We start from the raw sequence: 15047 nt of genomic DNA on the forward strand, positions 1-15047 counted from the left end.
CAGAGTGAAGAAGAGAAAAGAGTCCAGGATCATTCCTTGGAAAACTCAATAGTCAGGTAGAAAAGAGTGGACAGAGGAAAAGAGGAAAATGAACAGAATGTGATATCATAGGAGAAGAGACAAGAATATTTATTCCTAAAAGGGGGAGTAGTTAATAATACTGAATGTTGCTTGGAATCCCAGGTTATAAAGAACTTTGCAAATTTGGAGGACTTCCAGTTTCTGGTCTAGCACGTAAGGAACTTAGAAGTCTCCACTTTGGCCTAGCAAGTAAAAACCTGAACAAAGGGGCACCTGGGTGGTGCAGTCAGTTGAGTGCCTGACTTTTTGTTTCTGCTTGGGTGGTGATCTTGGGATCTTGGGATTGGGCCCTGTTTAGCTCTGGGCTCTCTGTGGAGTCTGATCGAGACTCTCTCCCTCTATCCCCAACCCCTGTACTTGTTCTATCTCTCAGTCTCTCTCTCTCTCTCTCTTAAATAAATGAATAAACCTTAAAAAAAAAAAAACCTGAACAAAGTTAAAAATCAATAAGTCTTTTTAGATATGTCAGAAAAATTATGTCATAGGCCAAAGTGCTGCACTAATACTTGGAAAGACAGGTGGATACAGAGACTCATGAATTACTGGAGCAAAAACACTTGAACAGAAACCTCCCTGAGAACCATTGCTGGGATGGGAAATCAGTGTTGGTGTGGTTGATGAGTTGCTAGAGGCTCAGTGAGGACAATGATGAGAGTTAAAAACTCAAAGAAATGTTAAAGGAAATTCTCAGGGAAAAGACAATGATGTGTCAGTATAGGTTTAACTCTCCTAATAAATGTAAGACTATGATGGAGTATGTTAAATAAGGAAGATTGTATGTATAGGGTCAAAGGCTATATGGGAACTCTGTATATTCTGCTCAATTGTGCTGTGAACCTCCAATTTTTCTTTAAAAATTTGTTAATTTTGGGGGCACCTTGGTGGCCCAGTGGGTTAAGCCTCTGCCTTTGGCCTGGGCCATGATCTCAGGGTCCTGGGCTCGAGCACCACATTGGGCTCTCTGCTCAGCAGGGAGCCTGCTTTCCCCTCTCTCTCTGCCTGCTGCTCTACCTACTTGTGATCTCTCTCTGTCTCTGTCAAATAAATAAATAAAATCTTTTAAAAAAATTAAAAATTTATTAATTTTTAAAAACTCAATTGCATTCAGAATCAAGAAGGAAACTGATGACTTAAGCAAAAATAATTTTAGTGGACTGATGAGAGGCAAGCCAGACTGGAAGAGGTTGAAAAGTTATAGAAAAGAAGGAAATATAAAATATAAACAGAATTAAATTGTGACCCCAACAACATGAAACACATGTGGGGGTGAAGAGTAAATGTGTAGAACATCCTTATGCAGTTGAAGTTATCAGCTTAAAATGAACTGTTGTAACTATTTTGAAAGCCCTATGACAATCCAGGCACAAGTCTTTAAGAGACACACAAAATGTAAAGAGAAAAAAATCAAAGCATATCCTTATTTAAAAAAAAAATCAATTCACAAAGAAAGACAGCAAGGGAGGAAGATAAGAACAAAGGAAGTACAGAACTGTCAGAAAGCAATTAACAAAATGATGATAGTCCTTACTATCAATAAGTTCTTACCTATCAAGAATTACTTTAAATGTAAATGATTTAAATTTGCCATTTAAAAGATATAAAGTCTCTCCCCCTTTTCTTTCTTTCTTTCTTTCTTTCTTTCTTTCTTTCTTTCTTTCTTTCTTTCTTTCTTCCTTCCTTCCTTCCTTCCTTCCTTTCTTTCATGTAGGAGGCTTGAAACTCATGATCCTGAGATCAAGAGTCAGACACTTAACCAACTGAGCCACTGAGGTTCCCCATAGATTTGCTTAAGGTTTAAAGGCAATTAGGCTGAAAGTGAAAGGATGTAAAAATTTTTCCATGGAAGTGTAAACTAGAAGAGATCAGGAGTAGTTATATCAGACAAAATAGATTTTAAGTTGAAAGCTATAATAAGATACAATGTTATTACATAAAAATAAGGGGCCAGTTCGTCAAGAGGATATAACATTTGTAAATATATAAACATCCAACATTGAAGGACCTAAATATGTTAATATTTAACAGGTCTGAAGGCAGAAATAGACAACAATGCAATAGAAATAGCATACTTCAATATCCTACTATCCAACAATGAATAGATCATCCAGACAGAAAATCATTGAGAGAATAATGGATTTGAACAACACTTTAGACCAAATAGATCTAATAGACATATACAAAGCATTTCATTCAACAATAGTAGAATCCACATTCTTGTCAGTGCACATGGAACATACTCCAGGATAGATCACATATTGCATCACAAAACAAGTTTTAACAAATGTTAAGAAGATTGAAATTATATCAAGTATCTCTTCTGACATACTGGCATGACATTAGAAATGTATAACATAAGGAAAAGGGAAAATTCACAAATATGTGAAAACTAAGTAACACATTTTTGAATAACTAATGAGTCAAAGAAGAAATCAAGGGATGTCAAAAAAAAATCTTAAGACAAATAAAAATAGAAACATACATACCAAAACTTATGGGATGCTGCAAAAGTAACCCTAAGATAGAATTTTATTATGATAAATACCTATATTATGAAAAAATTAAGATCTCAAACATGCAACTTAACCTTATACTACAAGGAACTAGAAAAAGAACAAAGTCCAAAGCAGTATGAAGGAAATAAAAAGAAGAAATAAATGAAATAGAGATTAGAAAGGCAATAAGAATCATTAACAAAACTAAGAGCCAGTTTTATTAAAAGATAAACAATGGAAAAACTTTAGTCTAAGAAAAAAGAGAAATGACTCATTGATAAAATTATCAATGAAAGATAAGACATTACGGTGCATACCACAGAAATACAAAAGAACATAACAGTCTACTATGAATAATTATATACCAAAAAATTAGATAACTTAGGAGATATGGATAAATTCCTAGAAACAGAAACTTACCAAGACTGAATCATGAAATAACAGAAAATCTGAAGAGACATAAAAAGCAAGGAAATGGAATCAGTAATAAAAAGATCTCCAGCAAATAAAAGGGACCAGATAACTTCACTGGTGAATTCTACCAAATGTTTAAAGAAGAATTAATACCAGTCCTTCTTAAACTTTTCTAAAAAATTGAAGAGGAAGGAACACTTCCAAACTCATTTTAGGAAGCTGGAATTACTGTGATATCAAATCCAGGCAAGAACACTGAAAGAAAAGAAACTTACAGGCCAATATCCCTGATGAACATAGATTTAAAAATTCTCAAGAAAATACTAGCGAACCATATTTAAGAGCACAATGAGAAGATCATATACCATGATCAAATAGGATTTATCCTTGATATGCAAGGATAATTCAACATAAGAAAATCAATTAATGTGATAACCCACATTAACAGAATGAAGGATAAAAATTATATGATCATCTCAATAGATGTAGAAAAGCACTGGACAAAATTCAACATCCTCTCATGATAAAAACATACAACAAATTAGGTGTAGAAGGAATATACCTCAACATAATAAAGGCTATATATAACAAGCCCACAGCTAATGTCATACTCAATGGTGAAAAGTTAAAAGTTATTTTTCTATATCAGGAATAAGAAAAGATGTTCACTCTTGCTATGTCTTTCCAACATAGTACTGCAAGTTTAGCCAGAGCAATTAGGTAAGAAAAAGAACCAAAAATCATCCATATAAGAAAGAAGGAAATGAAATTATCCTTTGTAGATGGCATGATTTTATATATTGAAAACCCTAAAGGCTCCACTGAAAAACTGTTAGGAGGTAAATAAAATCAGTAAAGTTACAGAATACAAAATCAATATACAAAGATCTGTTGTGTTTCTATACACTAGCATCAAACTCTTTGGAAGTGAAATTAAAAAGCAATTCTCTGAGATAAGAGAAAAAATATATGAATATATATAAGAAAAAAATATATATAAGAGAAAAAATATATATAAAATGTATATTGGTTTCTGCCCCCATTTCCTGGCACAGAGCTCCTAAACACTTGTAATTTCCTAAGTGATGAAGAAAACCAGGAGCATCTCTTGTTTTAATATTTTGTTTTTTTACTTCATCCCTCACAGAGGGCTCCTAAAACCTTTGTACTTCCTAGTTGATAAGAATACTAGAGGATCTTTTTGGAGTGCCTGGGTGGTGCACTTGGTTTAGCACCCACTCTTGGTTTTGGCTCAGGTCTTGATCTCAGGGTTGTGAAATTGAGTCTTACATCAGGCTCCATGCTCAGTGTAGAGTCTTCTTAGGACTCTCTACCCCTCTCCGTACTCTTTTTCTATCTCTCTAATACATAAATAAATCTTAAAAAAAAAAAAAAAGAAGAATACTAAAGTATGTTTTGTTCATGACAACTCTGAGTGGACTCTTACATGGCTCGTGGAAGAGGGTTGGTCATCAGAAAGACCAAGCCATAATTAGAAGCTTAAAATTTTCAATCCAGTTACCCCCTTCTCCAAAGAGGAGAAAGGGCTTGAATGAAGTTAGTAACTGATTATGCCTATGTGAGAAAGCCTCCATAAAAATTCAAATGGTAGGGGATTTGGAGATCTTGTAGGTCAGTGAACACAGCCACACCAGGAAGGTGACAGAGTAGAACTACATGGTGGCAGATGTTTCTACACTTGGGACCCTCCTAGACCTTGCTCTGTGTTCGTATGTATCCTTTATCATAACCTTTAATAAATTAGTAAATGTAAGTAAGTGTTTTCCTGAGTTATATGAGCTGCTCTAGCAAACTAATTGAACCTGATGATGGGGTGATAGAAGCTTTCAGTTTGTAGGCAAATTGTACAGAAGTTGAGGATAACCCGGACACCTAGTACTTGTGATTGGCATCTGAAGTAGGGTAGGAGCAGTCTTGTGGGACTGAGCCCTAAACCCATGGGATCTGACCCATCTCCAGGGAGACAGTATTAGGATTGAGTTGAATTGTAGGACACCTAGCTGGTGTTGCAGAGAATTTCCTGTTATGGTAAAAACCCCAAACACATTTAGTGACTAGAGGTATCAGAAGTATAAGTACTTAAGGACACTCATAAGAGAAAGATTCACTGGGAGAGAAGAACTGTGGTTTTCCTTCAAAAGTTCCATTCATAATCTCATCAAAAACAATAAAATACTTAGAGATAAATTTAACCAAGGAGATAAAGGACCTGTACACTACCAACTCTAAGACATTGATGAAAGTAATTGAAGAACACACAAATAAATGGAAAGATATCCTATGTTTTTAGATGTGAAGAATTTATATTATGAAATTGTCCATCCTAATCAAAGCAATCTACAGAGCCAGTGTAATCCCATTTAAAGTTCCAATCATGTTTTTCTCAGAAATAGAAAAACTCTACTTAAATTTGTTTGGAACCACATAAGACCCCAAATAACCAAAGCAATCTTGAGAAAGAACAAAGCTGGAGACATCACATTCTTGATTTTAATATATATTACAAAGCTATAGAAATGGAAACATTATGGCTCTGGCATAAAAAGAAGCACTTATACCAGTAGAACAGAATAGAGATACCAGAAATAAAACCACATTTCTACAGCCAATTGATTTTTGACAAGGGTGCCAAGACCACAAATTGGAGAAAGTATAGTCTTGTCAATAAATGGTAATGGGAAAGGTGGACATTTACATGCAAAAGAATGAGATGGGAAATCCTATCTTATACCACTCACAAAAAGTTAAGTCAAAATGGATTAAGGACTTAAATATAAGACCTGAAACCTTAAAACTCCTAGAAGAAAACATAGGGCAAAACCTCCTTGACAGTGATCCTGGTAATGATTTCTTTATAAGACACCAAAAGAACATTTGAAAAAATACTAAAGTAAAAGGTAGTGAGACTACATTAAACTAAAGAGCTTTTACACTGCAAAGGAGTTAATCAGTAAGTTGAAAATGCAAGCCACAGAATGGGAGAAAATATTTGCAAATCATGTATCTTATAAGGGGTTAATATTCAAAATATTTAAAAACCTTGTACAACTCAATGCAAAAAAACCAAAAAATCCAATTTTAGAACAGGCAAAATACCTGAATAGATGTTCTCCCAAAGAAGACATAGATGCTGCCAAAAGGTACATGAAGAAGTGCTGAATATCACTAATAATCAGAGAAATGCAAATGTAAACCACAAATGACACCTGATAGGATGGCTATTATCAGAAACACAAGAGTAACAAATGTTGGCAAAGATGTGCAGAAAAGGGAATCCTTAAATACTGTTAGTGGAACTGTAAATGAATACAAGTATTATGGAGAACCATATGGTGGTTCTTCAAAAAAATAAAAAGAACTACGATGTGATCCTGCCATTCTACTTCTGGATATATATATCCAAAGGAGAAAGAAAATGAAATGGGTATCGCAAGGGAGAGATATCTGCATTCTCCTGTTCACTGCAGCATTATTCACAGTAACCAAGATATGAAAACAGCCTAAAAGTCCTTCAATGGATGAATGTATAAAGAAAGTATGGTATAGATATAGATATAGATATAGATAATGGAATATTATTAAGTCATAAAAAGAAGAAAATCTTGCAATTACAATCACATACATGAAACTGAAAGGCATTATGTTAAATGAAATAAACCAGAGGAAGATAAATACTGCATAGTATCACTTATATGTGGAATCCTAAAAAATAAAAAACAAACAAAGCCAATTTCATAGAAACAGAGAATAGAAAATATAATGGTAGTTGCCGGGGTCTAGGCCTCTGGGGAAATGGGGAGATGTAGGTCAAAAGGTACAAACTTTCATTTATAAGTTCTGAGAATCTAATGTACAGCATGGTGATAATTATAATACAATATTATTTAGTTGAAAGTTACTGAGAGTAGATCTTAAGCTTTCTCACCACACACACACACACACACACACACAATTTATATGTTAGGTGGTGGATATGTTAATGATCTTGATCATTTGGCAATGTTTATGTGTATCAAATCATTAAAATCACTTAAAATATTTACAACTATATTTGTCAGTTTTTCCTCATTAAAGGTTGGGGTGGGGGGGAAGTGGGGAAGTAAAGATTATGTATGGAACTTGACTCTGAGGGGAAATTAAGAAAAACACAGTAACTAGAAGGAGAGGCAGGGTCAGAGGAAACATGTTTTGTTGTGTTTCCTAAATCATTTTTGAGGGCTCATGGGAATGATGGAAATGAGGAAGAGGGGTTAGCTGAATGTAACCCAGTGGGCAACTGGAGCCTCTATGACCTAGTGATCTAGTTGAAGTTGGCCTGAATTTCACTTCTTTAGCCTAAAACAATAAAACATCTTCCCTATACTTTCTGTTTACTTTTCCACGCTTCTTCACTTCCTCGAAGTTACATTTCCCTTTCTGGCTTACATGCAAACTGTCTCAATTTCATACTCTATCAATTCACATACACAGATACACACACACACGTGTATACAAATCAAGAATCTTATAATTTAAATGTGTCACATCTTGATTAAATGCCATTTCTTATGCTCTTGTATGATCTGTTCCTTCTCAAAACTGTGCTCCTAATAGGTGGTTCCTGACTATAGTTTTATCATCCTTGGGATGCTGGTGTATAAGAACTTTCCTATGGTTCTCAAAACAAGATATACAAATGGCCAATAAACACATGAAAAGATGCTCTTATGATTAGTCAGAGAAATGCAAATCAAAACCACAATCAGAGATTACTTAATACCCATTATGATGACTATAATTGATAAGATAGCCAATGAAAAATTGTAATAATAATAACTGGAAGAAATGGACAAATTCCTAGAAACATGTAAACTACCAAAACTGAAACCACAAGAAATAGAAAACCCGAACAGACCCATAACCAGCAAAGAAATTGATTCAGTAATCAAAAATCTCCTAACAAACAAAAGTCCAGGGCTGGATGGATTCCCAGGGGATTTCTGACGGACATTTAAAGGAGAGTTAATACCTATTCTCCTCAAACTGTTCCAAAAAAATAGAAATGGAAGGAAAACTTCCAAATTCATTCTATGAAGCTAACATCACCTTGATTCCAAAACCAGACAAAGACCCCACTGAAACGGAGAATTATAGCCCAATATCCCTGATGAACATGGATGCAAAATTCTCAAAAAAGTACTAGCAAATTGAATTCAACAGTACATTAAAAGCATTATTGACCATGATCAAATGGGATTTATTACTGGGCTGTAAGGGTGGTTCAACATTTCACATATCAGTCAGCATGATACAACATGTTAAGAAAAGAAGGGGGGGCACCTGGGTGGCTCAGTTGGTTAAGCAACAGCCTTCGACTCAGGTCATGATCCTGGAGTCCTGGGATCAAGTCCTGCATCCATCTCCGTGCTCATCAGGGAGTCTGCCCCTCCCTCTGACCCTCTCCCCTCTCATGCTCTCTCTCTCAAGTAAATAAATAAAATCTTTAAAAAAAAGAAAAGAAAAATCTTTTAAAAAAAGAAAAGAAAAATCTTTTTAAAAAAGGAAAAGAAAAGAAGGATAAGAACCAAATGATTCTCTGTGTAGATGCAGAAAAATCTTTTGACAAAATACAGTATTCTTTCTTGATAAAAGCCCTCAACAAAATAGGGATAGATGGAACATACCTCAGTATCATAAAGACCACATACAAAAGACCCACAGCTAATATCATCCTAAATGGGGACAAACAGAGCCTTTCCCTTAGGGTCAGGAGCAAGACAAGGATGTCCACTCTCACAATTTCTATTTAATATAGGACTAGAAGTCTTAGCCTAGCAATCAGACAAGAAAAAGAAGTAAAAGGTATCTAAATTGGCAAGGAAGAAGTCAAGCATTCACCATTTGCAGATGACATGAAAATCTATGTAAGAAAACAAAAAACCCCACCAAAAAAGTTGCTAATACTAATACATGAATTTATAGGCACCTGGGTGGCCCAATGGGGTAAGCCTCTGCCTTCAGCTCAGGTCATTATCCCAGGGTTCTGGGATTGAGCCCTGCATCTCTCTCTCTCTCAGCAGGGGGCCTGCTTCCCCCTCCACCTCTGTCTGCCTCTCTGCCTACTTGTGATCTCTCTCTCTCTCTCTGTGTCAAATAAATAAATAAAATCTTAAAAAAAAAAAAGAAAACTATAGAACACTTATGAAAGAAATTGAAGAAGACACAGAGAAATGGAAAAGTATTCCATGCTCATGGATTGGAATAAGAAACATTATTAAAATGTGTATATTACCCAAAGCAATCAACACATTTAATGCAATCCCTATAAAAATACCACCAGCATTTTTCACAGAGCTAGAACAAACAATCCTAAGATTTGTATGGAACTACAAAAGACCTTGAATAGTCAAAGCAATTGTGAAAAAGAAAAACAAAACTGGGGGCATCATGATTTCGTATTTTAAGCTATATTATAAAGCTGTAGTCATCAAGACTACTAGTATGGTACTGGCACAAAAACAGATACATAGGTCACTGGAACAGAATAGAGAACCCAGAAATGGACCCACAACTCTATGATCAACTAATTTTCAACAAAGCGGCAAAGAATAAAAGACAGTCTCTTCAACAAATGTTGTTGGGGAAGCTGGACAGTGACATGCAGAGGAACCAACACAAAAATAAATTCAAAATGGATGAAAGACTTAAATTGAGACAGGAAACCACCAATATCCTAGAGGAGAACACAGGCAGAAACCTCTTTTACTTCGACTGTATCAACTTCTTACTAGATACGTCACTGGAGGCAGGGGAAACAAAAGCAAAAATGAACTATTGAGACTTCATCAAGATCAAAAGCTTCTGCACAGCACAGGTAATAATCTATAATACTAAAAGTCAGTTTCCAGAATGGGAAAAGATATTTGCAAATGACATATCTTATAAAGGGTATCTAAAATCTATAAAGAACGTATCAAACTCAACACCCAAAAACCAAATAATCAAGTTAAGAAATGGCAGAAGACACGAATAGACACTTTTCCAAAGAAGACATCCTGATGGCTTACAGATACATGAAAAGATATTCAACATCACTCATCATCAGGGAAATACAAATCAAAACCATGATGAGATATTAACTCACACCTGTCAGAATGACTAAAATTAACAACACAAGAAACAACAGGTGTTGGCGAGGATACAGAGAAAGGAGAATCCTTGTGCACTGTTAGTGGGAATGCAAACTGTGCAGCCACTCTGGAGAACAGTTTGGAGGTTCCTCAAAAAGTTAAAAATAGCACTACCATATGATCCAGCAATTGCACTGCTAGACATTTATCCAAAGGATACAAAAATACAGATTTAAGGGGTACATGCACCCCGATATTTATAGCAGTGTTATGAACAATAGTCAAATTATGGAAAGAGCCCAAATGGCTGTCAACTGATGAGTGGATACAGAAAATATCAACACATACACACACACACACACACACACACACACACACAGGAATATTCATCAACCATCAAAAAGGATGAAATCTTGCCATTTGCAACTGCATGGATGGAACTAGAATGTATTATGCTCAGTGAAATAAGTCAGTCAGAGGAAGAGAAATACTATATGATCTCATTCATATGTGGAATTTAAGTAAGAAATAAGATGAATATATAAGAAGGAGGAAAAGAAAAAAAAAGGAGAGAGGGAAACAAGCTAGCAGTGACTCTTTTTTTTTTTTTAAAGATTTTTTATTTATTTATTTGACAGAGAGAAATCACAAGTAGATGGAGAGGCAGGCAGAGAGAGAGAGGAGGAAGCAGGCTCCCTGCCAAGCAGAGAGCCAGATGCGGGACTCGATCCCAGGACCCTGAGATCATGACCTGAGCCGAAGGCAGCGGCTTAACCCACTGAGCCACCCAGGCGCCCAGCAGTGACTCTTAACAATAGAGAACAAAGCGAGGGTTGTTGGATGGGTGAACTCAGTGAGTAATGGGTATTAAAGAGGGCATTTCTTATGATGAGCACTGGTTTGTTGGTTTGTTTGTTTTTCTAAAATTTTATTTATTTATTTGACAGAGAGCGTAGTAGGCAGAGAGGCAAGCAGAGAGAGAGGAGGAAGCAGGCTCCCCACTGGGCAGAGAGCCTGATGTGGGGCTCCATCCCAGGACCCTGGGATCATGACCTGAGCCGAAGGCAGAGGCTTCAACTCATGAGCCATCCATGCGCACCTAGCACTGGTTTTATGAAGTGATAAATCATGAATTCTACTCCAGAAATCAATATTGCGCTCTATGTTAACTAAAATTTAAATCTAAAAAATAAATAAAAATTAAAAATCAATATACTGAAAACCATTGAATTTTACTCTTAAAATGGGTGAGTTTTATGGTATGTGAATTATATCTCAATAAAGCTGTTTCAGAAAACCTCAACAAATTCCATGTACTATTAAGTGGAAGAGGGAAGTCTTTGAAAAGATGAGGAAAGACAGGATCCAGAATACAAGTGGAGGAACTGGCCTTTGAAAGAGGAAAAATATTTAAAAAAAGAGAGAGGAGGGATATTACCATTGTGCTATATTTGTAAAAGTAGTGGTGAAGTGGTAGCAGCATGGGCTTTGTGCTTAGAAGGATCTCACATTTCATTTAATGCTCTGCTGTTACCCTGACATTTTTAATAGTTTTCTTAAACAAGAGGCCCCATATTTTTAGTTTGTACCAGGTCCCCCAAATTGAGTCCGGAGGGGTTACATATTTTGATTTCTTCTATTGTTGTTGGGCAATGCTGTTGGGTAATGTTGGGTAATGTCAGCTGATAATGGAAAGGATTATTTCACTCTCATCTCAGAATCCAGATAAATGTAGAAACATTTCCAGCCTGTGGTTTTTCCTTTTGAGTTTGTGGTGACTTTGATATGTCCAGCGCTTAGTTGCAGTGGAGGTACAGAAGATGTTGATGTCAGGAGTCATCTAGGGTTGGGGGTTTGTCAGACCTCTGTGATAGAAGAAGAAAGGGTTAATGACAATGATGGAAGGTGATAGATGAGGAAGGAATGACGGGAGACGGATAATGTATGAAGATAAGTGGTAGGATCAGTAAGTTGGAGATTTCATTGAGGGAGGAGTTTATATCATGAAGATAATTGAACGTGGGTTGGAAGGATATAAGAAACTATTCAAATTGGCAATTCTCTAATTTCTGTTGATGGTAAGAGCTGTGTTTTATTTATGTAGTGACTAAAATGCCATGAGGGGAAAAGGTTATTGAGAATGCAGAGGTCAAGCAACTGGGAGGCCAGTTGGTTAGATGGATTATCAATTTGTGTAATGAAATTGCTGAGAATAATGACAGGAGTCAGAGAAAAAGCTGTATGTAAGGCATATATGAGGGAAATGGGTCAGTAGATGCCGGTAAATACCTTGCTCTTTGCTGCGTACCCTTGTTCTTTTCTTTGCTTAGAATGAGCCTCATAGTTCCTTGGCTTCCTTCCTTCCTTTCCCTTCCCTCCCTCTCAGCCACAACTCAAAATACTGTCATTCTTTCCAGACTCAACTCAAATTGTACCTCCTCAGTTATGTTGAATATATGTAAACTGGGAATACTATTATAAATACATCTCAGAAGCACTGGACTAGTTACATAGGACAAGCAGTTACTCAGCAGTCTGCAGTTTTAGTCAGGGATTAATTGGTAAAGCAACACACTTTTTTGTAGTTGCAGCTTCCTGATGTCTTAATACTTTTGGTTTTTTAAATGAAGATTATTACATAATAAATACATTTATATAAATATATTTGATGTTTTCTCTAAAATTTAGTTTTAACCATTGGCAGATGGACAGATCTCATTACATATATTTTTACTGAACACTGTTTGGGAGATGTTACCTTAAATGTGGTAGGGAAATTTTTTGAGTTGTATGTATTTTAAGCTGTTTTGTCTTTTAATAGATTTTATTTTTTAATACATAGAAAAGTTTACTTTTTTCTAATGAAAGAATCTTTAACTAGAAAACTTTTTCAAGTTGAGAGAATAACAATAGAATTATCTATCTATATATAAATTTATATGTATATACGATTGATATATATACCCTATTTTAATCATAATAATTACAACATGTTTCTATCACAATAAAATATCTGAGAAGTGCAAATGTTTTTATAGTACTATGAAGTGTATTTCATGAATATGAATTTGTTTCAGTCAGAAAAATATCCTGAACCTAGAAATACATATTTTCAAACAAAGTTAAGGTCTCATCATATAAAAATCAAGGTTCCTTCAAGTAGATCAATTACCAAAGTTCCATTGTCTCAGCCCCTGGAACCTGAATTGGTAAGCTCTGACCTTCTATTAAATAATTCTTGAAAAGCCTATACCAAGGAAATGTACTTATTGGAAAGATTTAGATATGCCTAACTTCTTAACAAATCTACGGAAAAAATGCAGAGAGCTTTATGTTTACAACTATACGCAGATTAAAAAAATAGATTGTCAGTTAACAATTGTGTGTCTTGGGACAACTGGGAAGCAGATATTCAAGGAGAATTGAGTTCAAATGGTGTACTGAAAGGGGTAATACCTGAGGAAGGAGCAGGGAGAAAGCAGCATTGGGCAGGAATAGTCTCAGCCCTCAATATACATCTGCCAAAGCTCTCCCATTTCAAGGTCTGGAGCAAAGATTATCCATTACAGGATTCTTACGTTGCTTCCTATGCTCAAACCTTGGCTGAGGGTTGCCTGAGAAGATGATGGGCTCAACCTGAAAGCTGAAGCAGATTCTAGAGAAGTTGCAATGGGCCAGGGGTTGGCTGTCACCTAACTGCACTCCTTGCAGTGGAACAGCAGTTTCTTTGTTCAAGGAGATCTGCCCAGAACACCTCCATGGCAGCCACAATGATAAATAATAACTGTCACTGATTATCTCCTACTCTACAGGCTCTCTTTACATGTATTCTTTGTAACTGTTGTACAGCAATCCTTAGGAGTAGAATAATCCCTGTTGTTCAGATGAAGAGAAGATAAAATAGCTAATGAATTAGCTATTTAGCTAATGAATTAGAGAGCTGACATATTCAGTGTGCCAGGGAAATATACCCATAAAATTTTTTTGATAGAAAATTTCCTAGTAAATGATCCCATATTACATCTTGAACAAACAACTAGTTTAAGAAATGTTAAGCCAGAAAGGAAAGGAAGAATGAAAAAAAAAATGAGGAAAGAAAGAAGAAAGAAACCTAACATAAACTTTCCTGTGATGTTCAATTTCCAACTATGGGTTTGTGTTCCAAAGTTGGCAGCATATAATAAACACCAATTCAAAGAGATTTATCAGAGGGACTGATTGTTTCATGGAATCCAAAAGTTGAAAAGATAGCTGATTGCTAGAAATAAAGTTATCCATCTTCTCTCTTTTTGAATGACTGTGTCACTCTGTTTTGCTGCTCTCCTCCTCTGACTTTTTCCCTGGTTTTTGCATCTTTGACTCCAGCTCTTTATTCTTTCTGTCTCTGTTTTGATCTCTCTCCATCTGCCCTTCTCTCTCTCTGACTCTGTTTCTCTGTCATTTTTCTTTCTGTTCATAGTCTGTTGGTCTCCATCTTCTCCATCTTTCTTCTCCCTCCCTCTCTCTTCTTAGTGTTCCTCTCTTTTGTCTCTCATCCTCCCTCTCCTCCTTTATTTTTCCCTCGCCCACTTCATCTCCTTTTCCCTCTCCCATCCCTCCCTTTCTCTCTTTAACTTTTAGGACTCTCCTCCTGTCTTTCTCTTGCTCTCTCACTCTTTCTTGATTTGTCCACCTGTCCACCATCTGTCTGCCTCTTTGCATATTCAGGAAATAGAAAATGAGTCTTTATAATTTCTCTAACTTTGATATTAAATAAATGGAAGTGTGTATATATATTTAAATGTGTGTATTTTAAACAAATTATACTTATTACATATATGTTTAACAGCTTCACAATTGTAATCCCTTTCCATGAAAAGTACAAAATATACTAGCAATTAAACAAATGCTAAAGGTAAAATAATTTTCTTAGCAGTAAAAAAGATAATTA

General features: G+C 35.7%; 1 protein-coding gene across 1 annotated transcript in view; it reads left to right on the top strand.

The window, feature by feature from the left end:
- The window catches only part of MEIKIN (meiotic kinetochore factor), an 81977-nt gene that overhangs the window by 48737 nt on the left and 18193 nt on the right, over positions 1 to 15047 (top strand). The window lies entirely within an intron of this gene.

The sequence above is a fragment of the Mustela erminea genome, chromosome 3, assembly GCF_009829155.1.
Source record: "Mustela erminea isolate mMusErm1 chromosome 3, mMusErm1.Pri, whole genome shotgun sequence".
NCBI classification, from domain to species: domain Eukaryota; kingdom Metazoa; phylum Chordata; class Mammalia; order Carnivora; family Mustelidae; genus Mustela; species Mustela erminea.